The following is a 20,868-nucleotide window of genomic DNA, read 5'->3' on the forward strand; positions in this document are numbered from 1 at the left end:
ACGTTGATTTAACATCGTCAGATGGAAAATCAAACAATATTTTTGTTGAAATGAAACAATGTTGATTCAGTCAGCTTGTGTCCAGTGGGATGTATGTGTGTCTGTGTTTGTCTGTGGCATCAAAAGGTTAGGGAGAAGGGGTCAGGATTAGGGTCTAGATTAAGCCGCTTTGTTAAAGACATTTTCCCTCTATGGCTCTGTAGCTCTCTTCTTCTGAATGTACAGCCATGGGTTCAGACAAGGTCAAGGTAATCAAGTCCCTACATAGTCAAGGTCTTCAGAATGGTAGATCTGTGATTGCCACTCATGGGCTAAATGACATAGCCCTGTAAAGGACTACCATTAGCATCATTATCTCAATGGGCCGGCACATCATTCCTCCTTAAAATAAAGAAAGGGAGAGAGAGAGAGAGGAGAGAGAGGGATGGGGGCTACGTGTACCCAAAGAGACTGTCCAAGGGAGACGCTCGCCAACAAAATGACTGTTCCTGATTTAATGTCATATCCTTTCTTAGGGTCAAAGGTCATTTGTATAGCTTTAATACACGCCATCATTGTTTGTGTTATTGTGTTTTCCCTACCTTTCTATGTTTCCAGTTTCCTCGTCTAGCAAGTATGAATGACCAAACACACACACAGAATAGATCATTAAGCATGCACACACACTGTACACGAGATAAGCCCTCCCCTCCAGCCAGCCAAACACAATGGTCTGTTTCCTGCTTTTGTTTTGTTTGTTCTCCTTCATTTGTGTTGGTATTTATCACACTAAAGGATGCAAAACCTCCGCCTTGTCTAGAATAACCAGAGTCATTTACAATCATTTACATGAACAAAAACTGAATTTTAGCATTACAATAAACCCAGACAATGTTTTCTTTATCACTCATTTCTCCTCAGCAGATGAACAGTGGTACATAGGAAACCATTGTTCTGTGTCAAAACATGCACTGACACAATTAGCTCCCCTCCACTTACTGTATTAGATAATGAGAAGATGTTGATAAGCTCCTCAATACAATCTGCTCCCCATTGGCTAATCCACATCATTCCCCATTGTGTGGATCACAATGAAGCTGTATTACTGCTCATTCACCACCGCATTCAAGCTCTACACTGATTTACACACATACAATAGACACACAAGACACATAGAAACACAAACACACACACAGTCACACACACACTTACCGTAGATCACGCGCCAATATTGGAGAACGTGGCAATTCTAATCCAATCCAGACATGAATACAGATTGTATCTGCGTAGTGTTTCTTTCGGCATGGGTACGTTCCTCAAGCTCCTCATTGAAACTTGGCACAAAGTGACGTTTTGCCATTTGGAAGCGATGCCCACAGATGCAGAGGCAACCAATGGACACATGAGGGTGAGGAGTTCAGAGTCCAATAAGGATGTGATTGTGGGTTAGATTATGACATTAGTCTGGGTGATTCTTTAGCTGTGGTGGTTGATTAGAGCACACACTAACACACACACACACACACACACACACACACACACACACACACACACACACACACACACACACACACACACCGACATCCAAATATGCACACCTCCTCACACACACCGTGGACAATGGACACTTTGTTCCTCAATGTCTGATACGACCGGCCATAGAATGTTTTATGGATTACCATCCCATTTCAACCATGATCCCCATAAAGAAAATACATCTCCTACTCTGCTCATCCCCTTCACTCTACATCCAGACAGTATGTTATTGAATTCTACTGGCGTTTAGGTCCGTAATGAGAAGCAGAAAAGCACCTTTATATTGAAGCTATGTGCCCTACCTCTCTCCATTTCTACGACTTGCTTTAATAAATTACTGTCCAATAAGAACTTTTATGATCTTGGCATATGTTGCCTTTTATAGGTGAAAATAATTGCGTTCCCGGATCACCATGTCCATTCTGAACATGAGAATGAGACTAGCAGAGCCCACAAAATGAGATAGTTTCACAGTGCCTGCACAAGTCCTTCTCATTTGGGTCGTTACACCTCCCCCTCCCCCTTCTTCTCCGTTTCCTGGCATACCTCCAAAACCCCCCATTGCCATGTTCACCCTCACTCAAGTCAACGAAGGTCTGTACTGGCATGCCAACATGCACACATAAACCCCCATGCACAAGCACACAAACACACACAAGCACGGACACACACACACACACACATGCACCACCCTACCCACACTCTGGCTGTTGGGTTGCCATTGAAGTGTGACAGAAGGCACTTGGCAGGTGACACGCACACTTGATGTTATCAGGTCAGGGCCAGAGCTTCAGCCACCAGAGTGATGAGAGACTGTCACTCGCACATTGTTTATCTTCGCTGCAGGGTGCAGGGGGAGAGAGAGGGGGAACGAGAGAAAAAAGAGAAAGGCTTCTATTCTGCCATATATCACTCTATGGGTGAAGGGGAGGAGGGAGAGAGAGAGAGAGAGAGAGAGAGAGAGAGAGAGAGGGAGCGAGAGAGAGAGAGAGAGAGAGAGAGAGGAGAGAGAGAGAGAGAGAGAGAGAGAGAGAGGGAGAGAGAGAGAGGGAGAGAGGGAGAGAGGGAGAGAGAGAGAGAGAGAGAGAGAGGGAGAGAGGGAGAGGGAGAGAGAGAGAGGGAGAGATATCTTTCTCACAGTGAAATTAGAAATAACCTAGAAACCTCAATGTCATTCTTTAAAAATTAGAACGCTAATGATTTACCTTAAATGATTTACCTTAAATATCATATTGAAAACCCAGATGTTGTGATACTGGTTGCTGCTAAACTTCCATCTCCGCTTAGTTGTGAGCAGAGCAGAGAGAAGGACTCATTGGAAGCATCACTCAACAGAGGTGCTCTTCAATCATTTGGAGAAATGTCTGCCGGAGCGGCACGGCAAATTGATGTGGCTTTGTTATCGGGTTTGCCGATTGATTACACATAGGGGTATAATGAAATAACTAATTGAATGTGTCCTCTCGTAAGCGATTTATTTAAACTTACAAACACACCCAATCACCACCCCCCTCCTCCCTCTTCTCAGCTGTGAGTGGCTTTTAATGAATGAAGACTCTGATAACCTTCACACAACCATTATCAAGGAGGGACGTGGGGAGGGTGGGGGGGCGTAATCTTATTGATTAGCTTCAAAATACTATGTTCAAACATCCCCATCTGTCTCCGGCTGATGACATGCTGTATAGTGGCAAAAGCAACAGACAGCAGTAGCAGTGGCTTGATAGCTTGGGTGGGGAATGGTGCTTGCAACAGCAAGGTTGTGGGTTTCGATTCTCACTGGGGCCACATACTGTACACTAAGGATGAGAGCTTCACTGAAATGTGACCCAGTATCAATAGTGCCTGACTATTGATACAATCAAACACAATTTGTGAGAGAGATAGAGATAGTTAGAGAGCGAGAGAACCTATTGATTTGGTTATGAGGTCCCCAGCGCCCCTGGCCTCTCAGGTCCCTGGAGAAGGAGCATTCAGTCAAATCAAATTATATTGGTAACTTACACATATTTAGCAGATGTTATCGCGGGTGTAGCAAAATCCTCCTAGCTCCAACAGTGCAGTAATAACAATACAAAACAATACACACAAATCCCCCAAATTAAAAGAAACGATTAAAGAAATATTGAAATATTAGAATGAGCAAAGCTTGTGTCCGTAATATAAATGTAAACGATGGGATTGACAGTATATTGATTGAAAGGGTGTGTACAGCAGATGTTAAATAGGATAGGCATTGAATACAATATATACATATGAAGTGGGTAAAACAGTATGCAAACATTGTTAAAGTGACCAGTGTTCAGGGACAATGTACACAGGGCAGCAGTCTCTAAATGCAGGGTTGAGTACCGGGTGGTAGCAGGCTAGTAATGGTGACTAAAGTTCAGGGCAGGATACTGGTGGCCTGGAGATGCAGGCTGTTTTTCCTTTGTTTGTTTAGTTCACCTGTACTGTCTCCACCTTCGATGGTACCGGGGTGAACAGGCTGTGGCTCGGGTGGCTGAGGTCCTTGATGATCTTCTTGGTCTTTCTGTGGTACTGGGTGCTGTCGATGCAGGGCAGGCAGTGTGCCCCCAGTGATGCGTTGGGCTGACCGCACCACCCTCTGGAGAGCCTTGCTATTGCGGACGGTGCAATTGCGGTACCAGGCGGTGATAAGTTTGTGAGGGTCTTAGGGGCCAACTCACATTTCTTCAGCCTCCTGAGGTTGCACCTGCTTCACCACACTGTCTGTGTGGATGGGCCATTTCAGTTTTTCTGTGATGTGCATGCCGGGGAACTTGAACATTTTCATCCTCTCCAATGCGATCCAGTTGATGTTGATGGGGGTGTGCTCCATTTCCTGAAGTCCACGATCACCTCCTTAGTTTTGTTCATCTTGAGGGAGAGGTTATTTTCCTGGCACCACTCCGCAAGGGCCCTCACCTCCTCCCTGTATGCTGTCTCATTGTGTTGGTGATCTACAGTGCCTTGCGAAAGTATTGAACTTTGCGACCTTTTGCCACATTTCAGGCTTCAAACATAAAGATATAAACTGTATTTTTTTGTGAAGAATCAACAACAAGTGGGACACAATCATGAAGTGGAATGACATTTATTGGATATTTCAAACTTTTTTAACAAATCAAAAACTGAAAAATTGGGCGTGCAAAATTATTCAGCCCCCTTAAGTTAATACTTTGTAGCGCCACCTTTTGCTGCGATTACAGCTGTAAGTCACTTGGGCTATGTCTCTATCAGTTTTGCACATCGAGAGACTGAAATTTTTTCCCATTCCTCCTTGCAAAACAGCTCGAGCTCAGTGAGGTTGGATGGAGAGTATTTGTGAACAGCAGTTTTCAGTTCTTTCCACAAATTCTCGATTGGATTCAGGTCTGGACTTTGACTTGGCCATTCTAACACCTGGATATGTTTATTTTTGAACCATTCCATTGTAGATTTTGCTTTTTGTATTTATTTATACACTGTACCACTGTAGTACTGTCTGCAAACTTGATGAATGAGTTGGAGACGTGCATGTCCACACAGTCATGGGTGAACAGGGAGAACAGAAGGGGGCTGAGAACACACCCTTGTGGGGCCCCCGTGTTGAGGATCAATGTAGCGGAGGTGTTGTTTGCCTACCTTCACCAACTGGGGTCAGCCTGTCAGGAAGTCCAGGATCCAGTTGCATAGGGGTTCAGACCCAGGGCCCCGAGCTTAGAGGGCACTATGTTGTTGAAGGCTGAGCTGTAGTCGATGAACAGCATTCTTACATAGGTATTCCTCTTTTTCAGATGGGATAGGGCAGTGTGCAGTGAGATGGTGATTGCATCATCCATGGATCTTTCTTGGCGGTATGCACATTGTGGTGGGTCTAGGGTGTCGGGTAAAGTGGAGTTGTGATCCTAAACTAGCCTCTCAAAGCATTTCATGATGACAGAAGTGGGTGCTTTGGGGCAATAGTCATTTAGATCCGTTACCTTCACTTTCTTGGGTACAGGAACAATGGTAGACATCTTGAAGCCATTGGGGACAACAGACTGGGATAGGGAGAGATTGAATATGTCTATAAACACTACAGAAAGCTGGTCAGCTCATGCTCTGAGGCCATGGCTAGAGATACCATCTGGGCCGACAGCCTTGCGAGGGTTAACACGCTTAAACGTCTTACTCACGTCAGTCACGGAGAATGAGAGGTCAGAGTCCATGTGAGCGGTGGTTGCCCGTGGTGACGACACTGTGGGCGAAGAAGGTGTTTAGCTTGTCCGGGAGCAAGGCAACGGTGTCCGCGACGTGGCTGGTTTTCCCTTTATAATCAGTGATTGTCTGGAGTCCCTGCCACATACGTCTTGTGTCTGAGCTGTTGAATTGCAACCACTTTGTCTCTATTCTGATGTTTTGCCTGTTTGATTGCCTTTACAAGAGGGCATAGCTGGACTGTTTGTACTCGTTCATGTTCCCAGTTGCCTTGTCATGGTTAAATGCAATGGTTCGCACTTTCAGTTTTACGCGAATGCTGCCATCTATCCATGTTTTTTTGTGGTTTGGATAGGTTCTAAATGGGAACAACATCCCCTATGCACTTCCTGATAAACTCAGTGGGTCACTGAGTCAGTGTATACATCAATGTTATTCTTTGAGGCTACCCGGAATGTGATCAAGACAATCTTGAAGCATAGATTCCAATTGGTTAGACCAACGTTGAACAGTCTAGACCAAGGGTACTTCCTGTTTACGTTTCTGCCTATAGGAAGAGTGGAGCAGCAATGATCCCACATTTTTGAAGAGCGAATAGTGTAAGTGATTTGTTGATAAAACTTCAGTAGCGTTTTCCTCAGATTTGCTTTATTTAGGTCCCCAGCTACAATAAATGCGGCCTCAGGATATGCGGATTCCAGTTTGAACAAAGTCCAGTGTAGCTCGCTGTCACAGTGTCTGCTTAAGGGGGAATATACACGGCCGCGACGATGACAGAAGACAATTCTCTTGGGAGGTAACGCAGCTGCCATTTGATAGTGAGGTATTCCAGATCGGGGTAGCAAAATGACTTGAGTCACACCATGAGTAGTTAATCATGAAACATACAGCACCTTTCATTTTCCTGGAGAGTTCTTTCTTCGTGTCCGTGTGATGTATTGAGAACCCAGCTGGCTGTATGGATGGGGCAGTATATACAGAGAGAGCCATGATTCCGTGAAACAGAGTATGTTACAGTCCCTGATGTCTTTCTGGAAGGAGATCCTCGCCCTGAGCTTGTACACTTTATTGTCCGGGGACCGAACATTAGTCCAGAATGTGTTGAGGGTCCTCTCAGGTTCCTGGTGACGGAGCATTAGCCCAGAGTGGAGGGTTGAGGGTCCTTTCATGTCCCTGGTGAATGATAATTAGCCCAGAGTGGAGGGTTGGGGGTCCTTTCAGGTCCCTGGTGAATGATAATTAGCCCAGAGTGGAGGGTTGGGGGTCCTTTCAGGTCCCTGGTGAAGAGCATTTGTCCCGAGTGGAGGATTGAGGGTACTATCAGGTCCCTGGGGAAGGAGCATTAGTCCAGAGTAGAGGGTTGAGGGTACTATCAGGTCCCTGGGGAAGGAGTATTAGTCCAGAGTGGAGAGTTGAGGGTACTATCAGGTCCCTGGGGAAGGAGCATTAGTCCAGAGTAGAGGGTTGAGGGTACTATCAGGTCCCTAGGGAAGGAGCATTAGTCCAGAGTAGAGGGTTGAGGGTTCTATCAGGTCCCTGGGGAAGGAGCATTAGTCCAGAGTGGAGAGTTGAGGGTACTATCAGGTCCCTGGGGAAGGAGCATTAGTCCAGAGTAGAGGGTTGAGGGTACTATCAGGTCCCTGGGGAAGGAGCATTAGTCCAGAGTGGAGAGTTGAGGGTACTATCAGGTCCCTGGGGAAGGAGCATTATTCCAGAGTGGAGGGTTGAGGGCACTATCAGGTCCCTGGGGAAGGAGCATTAGCCCAGAGTGGAGGGTTGAGGGCCACATTTGGCTATTTCTGTATCAAATCCCATCCTGCCTGGTTGAGTGGCTCGCTTGAATGGATGATGGCCTGAAAGAGCCTGACGTCCATGTTTATCTAGTCCTGATGGGCCGTCACCATGGCACCTACTCACACATACACATGCACACATTCACGTACGCACTCAGGGGTACATACAGTACATATGCAGACACGCTGACGCAGATATAAACACACTCTGAAAGACACACACACACACACACACACACACACACACACACACACACACACACACACACACACACACTCCATCTACTGACCCTACTGTAAGGACAGGAGCACAGTACACTGAGGAATAATATTATTAAAGTCACACTACACACACACAGTCTGGCATAAGTATAGACCATCATTAACTAGACCTGTACAAAGATATGACACACACTATGACACAGACAGCAGTTGTCTTGTTACAACGATTATTTATTAAATTTAAAATATCTTTAGCACAGGTTAAAAATTAGACACTTCCAACTACCATGAGCGCCATGGAATTCAGTTTCTAACATGGTGGAAAATAAACACTCTTAGAAAACAAAACCATTCTCATCCAACCAACCCTCCTCCTTTCTCATCCTCTCAGAACGTTTCAGTCGCTAGGGCCGAGGCAAATTTGAATTTTTAATAATCATTGCTTGTTTCTCAATATACCCACGCATTGCAAAGACCATACTGGAAAAACAGGACTCGTCCAGTCCAAGTTTTAAATTACTCATTCTCCTTGCAAGTAATTTGTAACTAATTAATTACACCCACAATTTATAAGTGAAGTGAATCAACATTACAAAGTTGTTCTCTACCAAGCTTCTTCTGAGCTTTGTTGTAGTATTATGTTGTGTTGTCGTGTTAGAAACATATGTGTACCTTTTAAAAAGCGGCCCACTCTTTGAAGCTGGTGAATTTTCATTTTGGTTAAATAAATCAAATAAGCAGCTCAATCTGGCTCTCAGATCCTGCCGACTCAACTAGTAGCTTTCAAGCGAAACCGTTTGGCCATGGCATTTAATTGGCTGAATTAGCGACTAAGGATATGTAATAATTCATTTTAAAGTATGTATACGAACGTGCAATGGCATTGAAATAATCTATGATAAGTATGAGTCAGAGCTTGTCTCCACCCCTCCCCTCTCTCTCCGATCATACCCCGACCTAGACAATCCACTAACCTACGGGAGGTTCATGGCCTACATTACCTCAACCCTATCTTTACAAACATAATAACAGATAACAAGTAACATGAGCAGAGCACTGTTAATAATGGCAGGCTATCGCATTTAAAGTATCAGTAAGAAAACATTAACAGCAAAGACATATATCCCCCAGTTATTGAAGTTGTTTAACAAACTGTATCCATTTTTATAGTTTATTTTTTATTTCATTTTCTTGTTGGATTTCTTCTTCTTCTTCAGTACATGCCAAATGAGAATCTTGGATTACAAAAGTACCTGAACGACTTGCTAGTATATCAGCATGCATAGCTGTTTGGTATTTACATTCTATTTACAGACATGGGCTACAAGGAGGGGTGATTCTACAGCACATCGTCTTTCATGTGTTTCATTTACATCTCCAGAATGGTGAAGAGAAAGCAGCTTGATACGGACATATTGCAGAGTACACAGGACATGCACATAAAAGAGAATGTTCTGTCTCTTAAGTCAGTGCATTGCGTAACACTGTGTCTTTCTCGCTCGCTCTCTGTCTCTCTCTCACTCCCTCTCTGTCTGTGTTGTGCACCAAACTCTGAGCACAGAGTGATTGGAAAGGTTAATTTACGGTGTTAACCGTGCCGTGAAGGGAAAAGCAAATAGCACAGAGTTGGGAGAACATGCACAGCACTGGTGAAGGACATTAAGCTGAGTCTCGCCCGCACCCTCCCTCCCTCCCTGTCTCCCTCCCTCCCTCTATCTCTCAGGCGACAAACACTTGGGCCCCCTGTTGTGTACAAAGACGCGGTGGGCCATCACCATCCATCACGGAAGACATATTGACAAGGCCTTCACCAGTGATCAGGCTTTAAGCGGACCATGCCACAGCAGCCTCACCTCCCTAACATGAGGCTACGCTACTCCACGGCTGACGTGGCTAACATGTCCATCTCCACAAAACAGCCACAGAACAACATGACATCCACAGGACCATAGGAAGCTTTGACAGGGTAGAAAGAAAGGAAGACTATTGAGTTGTTTAGATACAGCATCATGGGAGTGGACATTTATATGGCCATACTTAGACACATATATATTTGAACATCCCTACGTGTAACGTCATGTAGGTGTTGTTTGATTGCTGTATTCTGTGGGTTCATGCTGTACATGGAAGACGTGGATGAACACATACACCCTCCCCCAGAGTTTTCACATTTGGTGGTTGCAATGCCAACCCTCTTGCGGCTATTGCAGTAGTCATTAAATATATTGCTCAGTTAGTGAGAATAACACCGGCATATGTATCTCTAGTCTACTGAAGGTTCTTTGTCTATGGGCACCTCATTTACAAGCCAGGCCCTAATATAGGCAATCAGCAGCGCTATCCTCTCACTGGGGGTCCATAAACAGTTGATTTCACAGCAGCGCCTTTGATAAACGAGGGAGGTGGCCTGCCCAGCATGTTAATGGGCCATCCCATAAAGATTATCTCTGACTGGGGTCACCCAGGCCAAGTAGCAGGGGGCTGATTGCCACGGCAATAAGACTCCGGCAAGCATTGCCGAGGCTTTGACGACCCCTTTGACGATTCCACCACAGCCAACACCACAGCCCACCCCCTTGGACAATCAAAACCTCACCATGGAAGCCCTCATGGGGAATAAGGAAGACGTTTACTACAGTAAAATTGAAATGAGGGGGAAGAGCAAATTAACCTGGGCGAGCGAGAGGAGGTGGGGCTTATTGAAACAGGCTTTAAACCAGCTTTAGACCAGGAGCTGTAAATGTTTAATTGTCCTCTAACGGCAATACTTTTAAAACAGATTGGGTCAAAAATAATCCGTGCTTGACCTGGAGATTAGGAGGGACATAACCACAGCAAAATATTACCCCTGAAGCTAAATAGAGACCAATCTAAAAGAAAAATGTTTTATTGTGAATATTGGTGTATTGAACTTCATTGTTTGTAGCCAATTGGTAATAAAGATTTTATCACAATTATTTATTTGTGGGAATTTAATGATACATGTTGATTGAGTTGGGGGGCACTCTGTTTTAGGAACTCAGTGAAAGCGTATGGTTGTCCCACCGTGTTGCTCTAACTCTCTGTATGCTGGGGGCATCTCTGCACCCTAATCTACTTGCCCCCAATAAGCCCTATGTGACTCAGAAAGGGCCAGGCACAGGTGGCTGTCATGGTGGAGGGGTGACTCAATCCCTTCTGTGACCACTCTATGTACCTGACCCTGAGTCAGATGGGCATCACGACTCACAGTGACGTAGAATGGGCAGAGCTCCTTATTCCACCTCATTGAACTGATCTGGGTGCAGCCATTTGAGTGGTAGAATGGTATCCTCTGCAATCAGTGCAGTTCAGGCCTGAGAATTGAAGATGGAATAAAGATTTGTGTGTCTTGGTTTTTCTTTTTCCTTCTCCCTCTGTCTCTCTGTTTCTCTGTTTCTCTTTGTCTCTCTCTGTCTCTATGTTTCTCTGTCTCTATGTTTCTCTGTCTCTCTCGGTCTCTCTGTTTGTCTCTGTCTCTTTCTCTGTCTCTCTCTCTCTCTGTTTCTCTCTCAGTTATTCTGGCTCAGCTGCAGGTGCCTAAATCAAGCTGTCAGAAAGCAGACTGCACGACTAAACAGCGCAGCCTGAAATGCCACCTGTCCATTGTCTCTGGGCGATTTATTATTCCACAATTTATTTATTTATCGAGCGGGAACTCAGGTTTTCTAGAAGTTCCCTCCCCTATAACAACCTCAGCCAGGTTTGGAATTTTATGCATTTACCGACAACCTTTTTAAATTTATTTATTTATTTATTTATTATTTACTTATTTATGACGTTTATTTGGCAGGGACAATACACAACAAAAACATAAGTCTCAAAGCACTGAGAAAACATGTGTCGGACCAGATTTAGCTAATAGCTAAATATGATGCCTCACATGACATATCCGTGTCACCCTAGTTGAACCTTACTGGGAAACCAGGAACAACATCCTCCTTATAAGCCAATCAGATTTGTATGTCTTTTTATTGAACCTTTATTTAACTAGGCAAGATGCTGAGGATTCAGCACTGTTATGGTTATGGTGTTACACAGGGGTCAGTCCCTTGGCAATTACATCACGTCAGGAACATTTGGCTAATCCAAATCTATCCAGACCCCCAAATCTTCTCACCGATCCCAGCTCGGTGAGGGGTCAAAGGGGGTTGATGTGAGGCTAGTGGGCCCCCTTGAGCCCAATCCAATCAGTTGGTCAGGCTGGGGTATGGGAGCTTTATCACCATATTAAACCCTCTGTTCATTATCTCAGTAGCCTAAGCCAGGCTCCACCACTCTGTTCTGATGTCATTACAGCAGCATGGTAGTCTCATCGTCCCTGCCACTGTGGTACAGCATTATGAGGTTGATTTGACCTGGGACAGCAATGGAGGCAGACAGGGGTCTGGCTTAAAAGAGGGGAGGGTCTATACAGTAATCCTGTGACCTCACTGCCAATACCTTGTCCGGCCTCAAGCCAAAGGTCAGTCTCAGGTCTCAGGTCAAGCCTAATCATCACAGAGCCAACCCAAAAATGACACACAGATACAGACATGCGTTGGAACGTGAGCATGTGTGTCTGTTATGTCCAGTCACAACACTGGAAGGTCTCTCTACAGTCCCCCTATGTGACCGTCTGCTCTACCACACCACTACACACCCCTACGCCCCTAGAGTCCACAGAATCACAGGAGGCACCAGCTTCACTATTACATCACTGCCATTAGCTAAATGACCAGTCACATTATCTCTCTTATAAGCTGTTTTCCTCTTCTCTGTCCTTCCCCACTGTTTGCTCTGCCACACCTCCCCAATGTACACGTGCTCCAATGGGACAGGAGCCTACCCTACACACACATTAGCCAGCTAGCCATCACACTAATGAACTGTATAGCCAGAGAGGCATGTACTTATTAACCAGGCGAGAGAAGGAGCTAGGTGATAAAACAAATACAGGCCAGCTAAGTTGTTAAGCTACGAGGCCAAAGCAAATAAGGTACAGCGTATTTATCCTAACAGACACAACACTGGGCCTAGTGGTTTGTTTGTGGATGTGACTTGACACATGCATAAGCCATGGTAGTCACTGCAGAACACATGCTAGAGGATACATAGGCTTCTAATGAAAGTGGATATGGCTCCCTCCCACTATCTTTCTCGTTCTCCCCCTGTCCACTGACAGTGGCAATTGACTTTCCCTCTCCTTTTGTCTCTTGTTTGTGTGGCCGTGCGAAGGGCTGATAAATGACCCACCAAGCAGCCTGATGGCCCTATATTACCCACTCCTCTATTTGCTTAATCCAAAAACAAGATTCTGGGTCCGTTTCACCTCTCTCTCTCTCTCTCTCTCTCTCTCTCTCTCTCTCTTCTCTCTCTCTCTCTCTCTCTCTTTCACCAGGGAGATTGATGGAGTGCTTCACCTCAATAGCTTGCCTCCGTCTGGGATAGGGGAGAAAGGGAGAAAATAGGAAAGAGCAGAAAAAGAGGAGAAAAGGAGAGGTGAAGCGAAAAGAGGAAAGAAAATGGGAAAGGTGATGGATAGAAGGGAGAGGGAGAGGAAAGAGAGGAGGAAGGGGATTGAGACAGAAGACATGAAAGTAGGAATGAGCAGTGAGAAGAGAGAGAAAATAATGTAAGAGGGGGAGGGGTGAGCCTGATTAAATGGAGGGTCTGTGTATGTATTGGAGTGGAGGAGAGAAAGAAATAAAGAAAGAGGTAAGGGGTGCCCAATATGGGGTAAATCTGAATTAGGACAGCACTCTATGCCCCCCCCCCTCCATTCTCCCAAATATCCCTCATGTTAATATACCCCCAGCGTGGCACTCTGGATAATATAACTTTGACCTGTGAATATGCTAACAGCTTATTGTTTGAACACTGAACAATCCATTATTTTGCAGATCTGTTTACATACAGTCCGGTTGTTTAGATTAGTCTGAGTGTGTGTACGAGTGTCTGTGTGTGTGTGTGTGTGTGGGGGGGTGTAAGCGTTTGTGTATAAGGGCATGTGTGTATGCGTGTGTGTCTGTGTGAGCATCTACAGAAACCTGTGAATAACACTGAGGCTTCTGGGAAATGTCATGGTCAGGGTCATACTCTGATGAAACGGCATGTGTGCAGTCTGATAGTTTATCTCATTGAAAAACACACTAACCGTGTTCTTCAAACAGGCGAGGGGGGATCACAACTGTCTCTGTCACGTATACCCTCTTTAACTCCTCAGAAAAATGCTTTTGCTTCATATGGGCGAAAACAGAAAGCTTCAAACTCGGAAGGACATCAACAGTAGCTCAACGTGATGTCTCCTGCCGTGTGTGTGACTGACATCTTCATCCTTTAATATGCTTCTGCCTAATAGATCTGCATTAACTTATCACCACAGAGCCAGGTAGCAGCGCCGCTCCCATCCTCCTTTTGATGTTGTGTTTGTGTTGCGCGCTGACCGCAAGGACGGGAGCTAATACACACATCAAACGCCTTTTACTACTACTACTTCCCCACCAAGCAGGCAGACACACACACACACGCACGCACGCACGCACGCACGCACGCACGCACACACACACACACACACACACACACACACACACACACACACACACACACACACACACACACACACACATTGAACTGGTTTCTATCTCTACTATACTTTCCTAATGGGGCAAACTCTTCCTTAACTGTCCCTGGTCACAGTCTATGTCCATCCCTGATGTCTTCCCATTGATTAATCCACTGTTAAATATTGCTTTGGGTTTGGTAATGCTTTACACTGGAGAGCCACTGTACATGATTCACTTGCATTGATTGGTATGTGTATAATTTTATGAAACATACAATATAAGCCAATGTAAACACAAATAGTTGCTTCATTATGATGTCTCTGCCATACCATCAACACCCCTGTCATCAGACCTGTCATCACTGAAGCCCATGAATCCTCATGAATCCTCATCAATCCCTATTTTAAAGCCATGATTCATCAGTCAGTGAGCACTTCTATTGTTAGATGATGACAGCAGAGCAGAACAGAGTCAGGTTGTGTGGAGGTTCCCTCCATAGAGGGGCTGAAGCACTTGGAGCCCAGCCCAGGGAGAGTGCAGCTGCACTGGGGAAGGATAAAGGAATCGCTGTGGTGGAAGAGCAACAGGTATTTAACGGCTAGCCTGAACATCTGGTTGAGCTTAGAGCTATTGTTCATTAACACAGAGTCAACCCCAGATAGGATGTGAGGTCACAGGGCTGTGGGGAAGTGGCACTAGCTGGGGTGGAGGGGTCAGTGAACTCTTTGGCTGAAGGGTAGGAGAGGAGTTGTGGAGGTGACCTGAGAGAAGAGCAGATTTTGTCTGGTCAGGTCTAGCTGAGAGAATGTTGGTTTTGTCTGAAATGCTGCCCTACATTTCTAAATGTGGGAACCATTTAACTTCAACATTGTCACATTGTTTGCTTGTTGTCTCATTTTCTCTCTCCTCTCTGTCACTCTACATCTCTGCTGTTCTCTCTCCTCTCTGTCACTCTACATCTCTGCTGTTCTCTCTCCTCTCTGTCTCTCTACATCTCTGCTGTTCTCTCTCCTCTCTGTCTCTCTACATCTCTGCTGTTCTCTCTCCTCTCTGTCTCTCTACATCTCTGCTGTTCTCTCTCCTCTCTGTCACTCTACATCTCTGCTGTTCTCTCTCCTCTCTGTCACTCTACATCTCTGCTGTTCTCTCTCCTCTCTGTCACTCTACATCTCTGCTGTTCTCTCTCCTCTCTGTCTCTCTACATCTCTGCTGTTCTCTCTCCTCTCTGTCACTCTACATCTCTGCTGTTCTCTCTCCTCTCTGTCATTCTACATCTCTGCTGTTCTCTCTCCTCTCTGTCACTCTACATCTCTGCTGTTCTCTCTCCTCTCTGTCTCTCTACATCTCTGCTGTTCTCTCTCCTCTCTGTCTCTCTACATCTCTGCTGTTCTCTCTCCTCTCTGTCTCTCTACATCTCTGCTGTTCTCTCTCCTCTCTGTCACTCTACATCTCTGCTGTTCTCTCTCCTCTCTGTCACTCTACATCTCTGCTGTTCTCTCTCCTCTCTGTCTCTCTACATCTCTGCTGTTCTCTCTCCTCTCTGTCACTCTACATCTCTGCTGTTCTCTCTCCTCTCTGTCATTCTACATCTCTGCTGTTCTCTCTCCTCTCTGTCACTCTACATCTCTGCTGTTCTCTCTCCTCTCTGTCACTCTACATCTCTGCTGTTCTCTCTCCTCTCTGTCACTCTACATCTCTGCTGTTCTCTCTCCTCTGTCACTCTACATCTCTGCTGTTCTCTCTCCTCTCTGTCTCTCTACATCTCTGCTGTTCTCTCTCCTCTCTGTCACTCTACATCTCTGCTGTTCTCTCTCCTCTCTGTCACTCTACATCTCTGCTGTTCTCTCTCCTCTCTGTCACTCTACATCTCTGCTGTTCTCTCTCCTCTCTGTCTCTCTACATCTCTGCTGTTCTCTCTCCTCTCTGTCTCTCTACATCTCTGCTGTTCTCTCTCCTCTCTGTCTCTCTACATCTCTGCTGTTCTCTCTCCTCTCTGTCACTCTACATCTCTGCTGTTCTCTCTCCTCTCTGTCACTCTACATCTCTGCTGTTCTCTCTCCTCTCTGTCTCTCTACATCTCTGCTGTTCTCTCTCCTCTCTGTCACTCTACATCTCTGCTGTTCTCTCTCCTCTCTGTCATTCTACATCTCTGCTGTTCTCTCTCCTCTCTGTCACTCTACATCTCTGCTGTTCTCTCTCCTCTCTGTCACTCTACATCTCTGCTGTTCTCTCTCCTCTCTGTCACTCTACATCTCTGCTGTTCTCTCTCCTCTGTCACTCTACATCTCTGCTGTTCTCTCTCCTCTCTGTCTCTCTACATATCTGCTGTTCTCTCTCCTCTCTGTCACTCTACATCTCTGCTGTTCTCTCTCCTCTCTGTCACTCTACATCTCTGCTGTTCTCTCTCCTCTCTGTCACTCTACATCTCTGCTGTTCTCTCTCCTCTCTGTCACTCTACATCTCTGCTGTTCTCTCTCCTCTCTGTCTCTCTACATCTCTGCTGTTCTCTCTCCTCTCTGTCTCTCTACATCTCTGCTGTTCTCTCTCCTCTCTGTCAATCTACATCTCTCCTCTCCGTCACTCTACATCTATGCTATTCTCTCTCCTCTCTGTCAATCTACATTTCTGCCCTTCCCTCTCCTCTCTGTCGATCTACATCTCTGCCTTTATCTCTCACATCCTCTGCACTCCTCTTCTCCTGTATTCCTCTCGTCCCTTCTTCCCCATGCTGCTAGGCCCTGGCAGTGCTGTTGACTCATTGAGATGTGTAAATCCCTTTGACATGGGATGAATAGACAGTTCCTGGCAGGGCGCCCCACGCCACTTTGTGCACTGCCACTTAATTGGAGCGCCCCAGTTTGCCCTCCCTCCCCTCGCCCCCTCGCCCCCTCCACCCTCCACACCCCCTGCTCTCTCACTCTGGCCAGGTTCTTTCTGACATCAAAGGGGGGGGGGGGTATGCATCCCTTCAAAGTGCTTAAAACCCATTCAGCTCGGTGGTTTTGCTTAGGAGGTCCTTTTTAAAAGGAACAGTATTTCCATCACATTATATTTTCTGTCATTAAGGAAACTTAGAGTATGTACCCTGAAAACATAGGATAGAGTGCTTCCATTGGCTTAGAGAGAGTGTCTCTTCCTCTGTCTGAATCAACGGCCACCAGCCTGTCTACGGTAGGTATTATGATCACAATGCATATTTTCATCTACATGTCAACATGTACTACTTACAGCTGAGGGTTCTATACATACAGAATATACATACATACACCACTGTATTCCATCCGTCTCCCTTTGAGAGTGTTTATGTGTGTGGGGGGTGGGTATGTGTGTATGTGTGTGGGGGGTGGGTATGTGTATATGTGTGTGGGGGTGTGGGTATGTGTGTATGTGTGTGGGGGGTGGGTATGGGTGTATGTGTGTATGGGTGGGTGTATGTGTGTGTGGGGGTGGGTGTATGTGCGTGTGGGGGTGGGTATGTGTGTATGTGTGTATGGGTGGGTGTATGTGTGTGTGGGGGTGGGTGTATGTGTGTGTGGGTATGGGTGTATGTGTGTATGTGCGTGTATGTGTTTGTTTGTTTTTAACCGTCACGACGAGCGTCCATCCGTAACGTTTAGAAACAGATCGACTGGTGCTCTCCTCACGAGTCTCTGGGATGGGCGAGAGGAGGAGCAGAGAGGATTGTGGGAGCAGGCGAGGGGCTGTTTAGGTATCAGGTTTGTCCTGGAAGCACATATATAGCTAGAGGATGCAAGAGGATGAAGATGCTTTCAGGTTATCTTGCGTGCGTTGCGTTCCATGCGCAGTATCCTCTCTTGCACCACCAGCTGTAGTTTGTCTGGTTGTTGTTATGTCTTCAGTAGACAGTTTGAGATAGGTCAAAAGTCAATATGGTTTCTGCAACCTTGAAATCATACTGTGATGTTCCGTTCTCCTTGTTGGTCGTACAGAGGAGCACATGGGTAAACCATGCCAGGTGATGTGGGAGAGAGAGATAGAGACACCTGCCTTAGCTGAGGACATGTGTTGCCCTATGAGAGGTCCATGAGAGAGACCACAGTACAGAGCCCAGAGGGGCCATTGGTACAAGCTATTCAAAAGGGATGAGGAAACAACAAAGAAACAAACCAAATACAAGATCGGCTGCCCACGATCTCAGGTAGACACATGACATAGATGCATTGGGGACCCTGCTGAGGATACTAAAGTATGTTTACTCTCTAATACTTTATTATTGGTTCTACCTTCATAATATAGTCAACACTATATGACTTAGTCACAGTCCCATTGTCTTTATAGACAGAAATGTTTCCCTAATATGTCTGCAGGTATTCAAATAATACAATGAGCTATTACTTGCATTTCTATGCATTTAGTCAAATATACAGGTCAACAAAATGCCCTACTTGGTATACAGTAAGTTAATACTGCCTGGTAAAGATAGGAATCTAGGATTAAAAAGGTGTAATCGTTGTACTATCCACAATTATGAGTTTTGTGATCTACAAGCATACTGAGGAATACAGTAAAGTCAGATCCATGCTATAGTACATCACTCATGTCCATTGGAGAGGAAGACTGGTTCATTATGCAAATAGTATACACTATAGTAGTCTTACAGTCCAACTAACTCCAAAATGATACAGGAAGTAAGTTCTCTAAAACGAGGAACATATTGTCAATGGTAGTTACAATGACCTCTGATAGGGAAGATAGAGTAAGGGATTTCAGAGGGAGGAGCTGGGTTGCTTGGGTATTTTATCCTAAATCAGGAACGCTGGACTTGGACGAGTCTTCTTAGTGGAGGATCCCACTTGGGGGAAAAAGGTTTTAGATGAACTACTTACAGTAACATGCATCAAAGTTTTGCCCCCCCCCCCCCCCCCCCTACAAAGGAAATGGTTTCTCCCGTAATATTCTTCTGATGTTGTCAATCATCTTGATTCATCATTTGAGTAAGTGTTTTGTTTGTTTTTGTTTTCTTACAAAAAAGCTGGAGGTAAAATAGTGGAGATGGAAGTGGGAGTAGGAAGAGGCTCTGAAGCATTTCTCTACAAGGTTTTTAGGGGTATTTTCTTCTTCTCCAGTGAAGTCATCTTTAGATGTTGTTGTGCTTTGTGGGGTTCCTCATGCCATTGGTCAGTCACTCTTAAGTCATCAGCGTTCAGTCGCCAGGTTATCTGCAGACATGGAGAGAGAACAATAGAGAGAGAGAGAGAGAGGGAGAGGGAGAAAGATGGAGAAGGAAAGCAAGAGTGAGAGAGAGGGAGAAGGAAAGAGAGAGAGAGAAACAGTAGAGATCATTAAATGTGTATGAGTCAGACCACCCATCTGTGTGTCTCTTTTGTGCTCCCCCCCCCCCACACACACACAGACAGACACACACCATGACTGTTAGTGAAAGAGCGACGCAACGAAGGGACCCCACCATAACCTCCACAGACACTGGGCTCACCGTATCACAGCCATGACACAGGCTGACTCACTGTTATTTGGGACGGTGGTGCCCTCCCTGGTGCCCGTGTAAAAACAAAGGGCCGGTGACCACCCTGTGAGTGTGTACGGTCTGACTGCATCGACGCTGAGATTCTGAGCGACAGCGGCGGCTGCATGGGGGGTGACTCCTTCATCAGCTTCAATTAAGGCCAGAGAGACAGAGATGGCTACAGAGGCCGCTCACTAACAGCATGGATGAGTCTAACCTCTGGATTAAACACAACCCCTCAGTCAAAGATCACTCTCTGGGTTTGAGTCTTTAGAATAATACTCATGAAGTTTATAGTTTTATGATATGTTCATCTCTAGAATGCATCCTACAGTATCTATTTGGTCAGTTCTGAGCCATTATTACAATAAAAAAAACACTAGAGTATACCAAACATTTAGAAAACCTATCAATTCATCGAGGCATAGACTCTACAAGGTGTCGAAAGCTTTCCACAGGGATCCTGGCCCATGTTGACTCCAATGCGTCCCACAGTTGTGGACCATTCTTGATTTACTCGGGAAACTGTTGAGAGTGAAAATTCTAGCAGCGTTGTAGTTCTTGACAGAAACCAATGTGCCTGGCACCCACTACCATACCACCTTTAAATGCACTTAAATCGTCTCAATTGTCTCAAGGCTTAAAAATCATTCTTTAATAAACCTGTCTCCTCACCTTCATCTACACTGATTGAAGTGGATTTAACAAGTGACATTAATAAGGAATCATAGCTTTAACCTGACCTGAGCCCTAGGACCATGCCCCAGGACTACCTGACATGATGACTCCTTGCTGTCCCCAGTCCACCTGGCCATGCTGCTGCTCCAGTTTCAACTGTTCTGCCTTACTATTATTCGACCATGCTGGTCATTTATGAACATTTGAACATCTTGGCCATGTTCTGTTATAATCTCCACCCGGCACAGCCAGAAGAGGACTGGCCACCCCACATATGCTCTCTCTAATTATCTCTTTCTTTCTCTCTCTCGGAGGACCTGAGCCCTAGGACCGTGCCCCAGGACTACCTGACATGATGACTCCTTGCTGTCCCCAGTCCACCTGACTGTGCTGCTGCTCCAGTTTCAACTGTTCTGCCTTATTATTATTC

The sequence above is a fragment of the Oncorhynchus nerka genome, linkage group LG27 (assembly GCF_034236695.1).
Source record: "Oncorhynchus nerka isolate Pitt River linkage group LG27, Oner_Uvic_2.0, whole genome shotgun sequence".
In the NCBI taxonomy this organism is placed as follows: Eukaryota; Metazoa; Chordata; class Actinopteri; order Salmoniformes; family Salmonidae; genus Oncorhynchus; species Oncorhynchus nerka.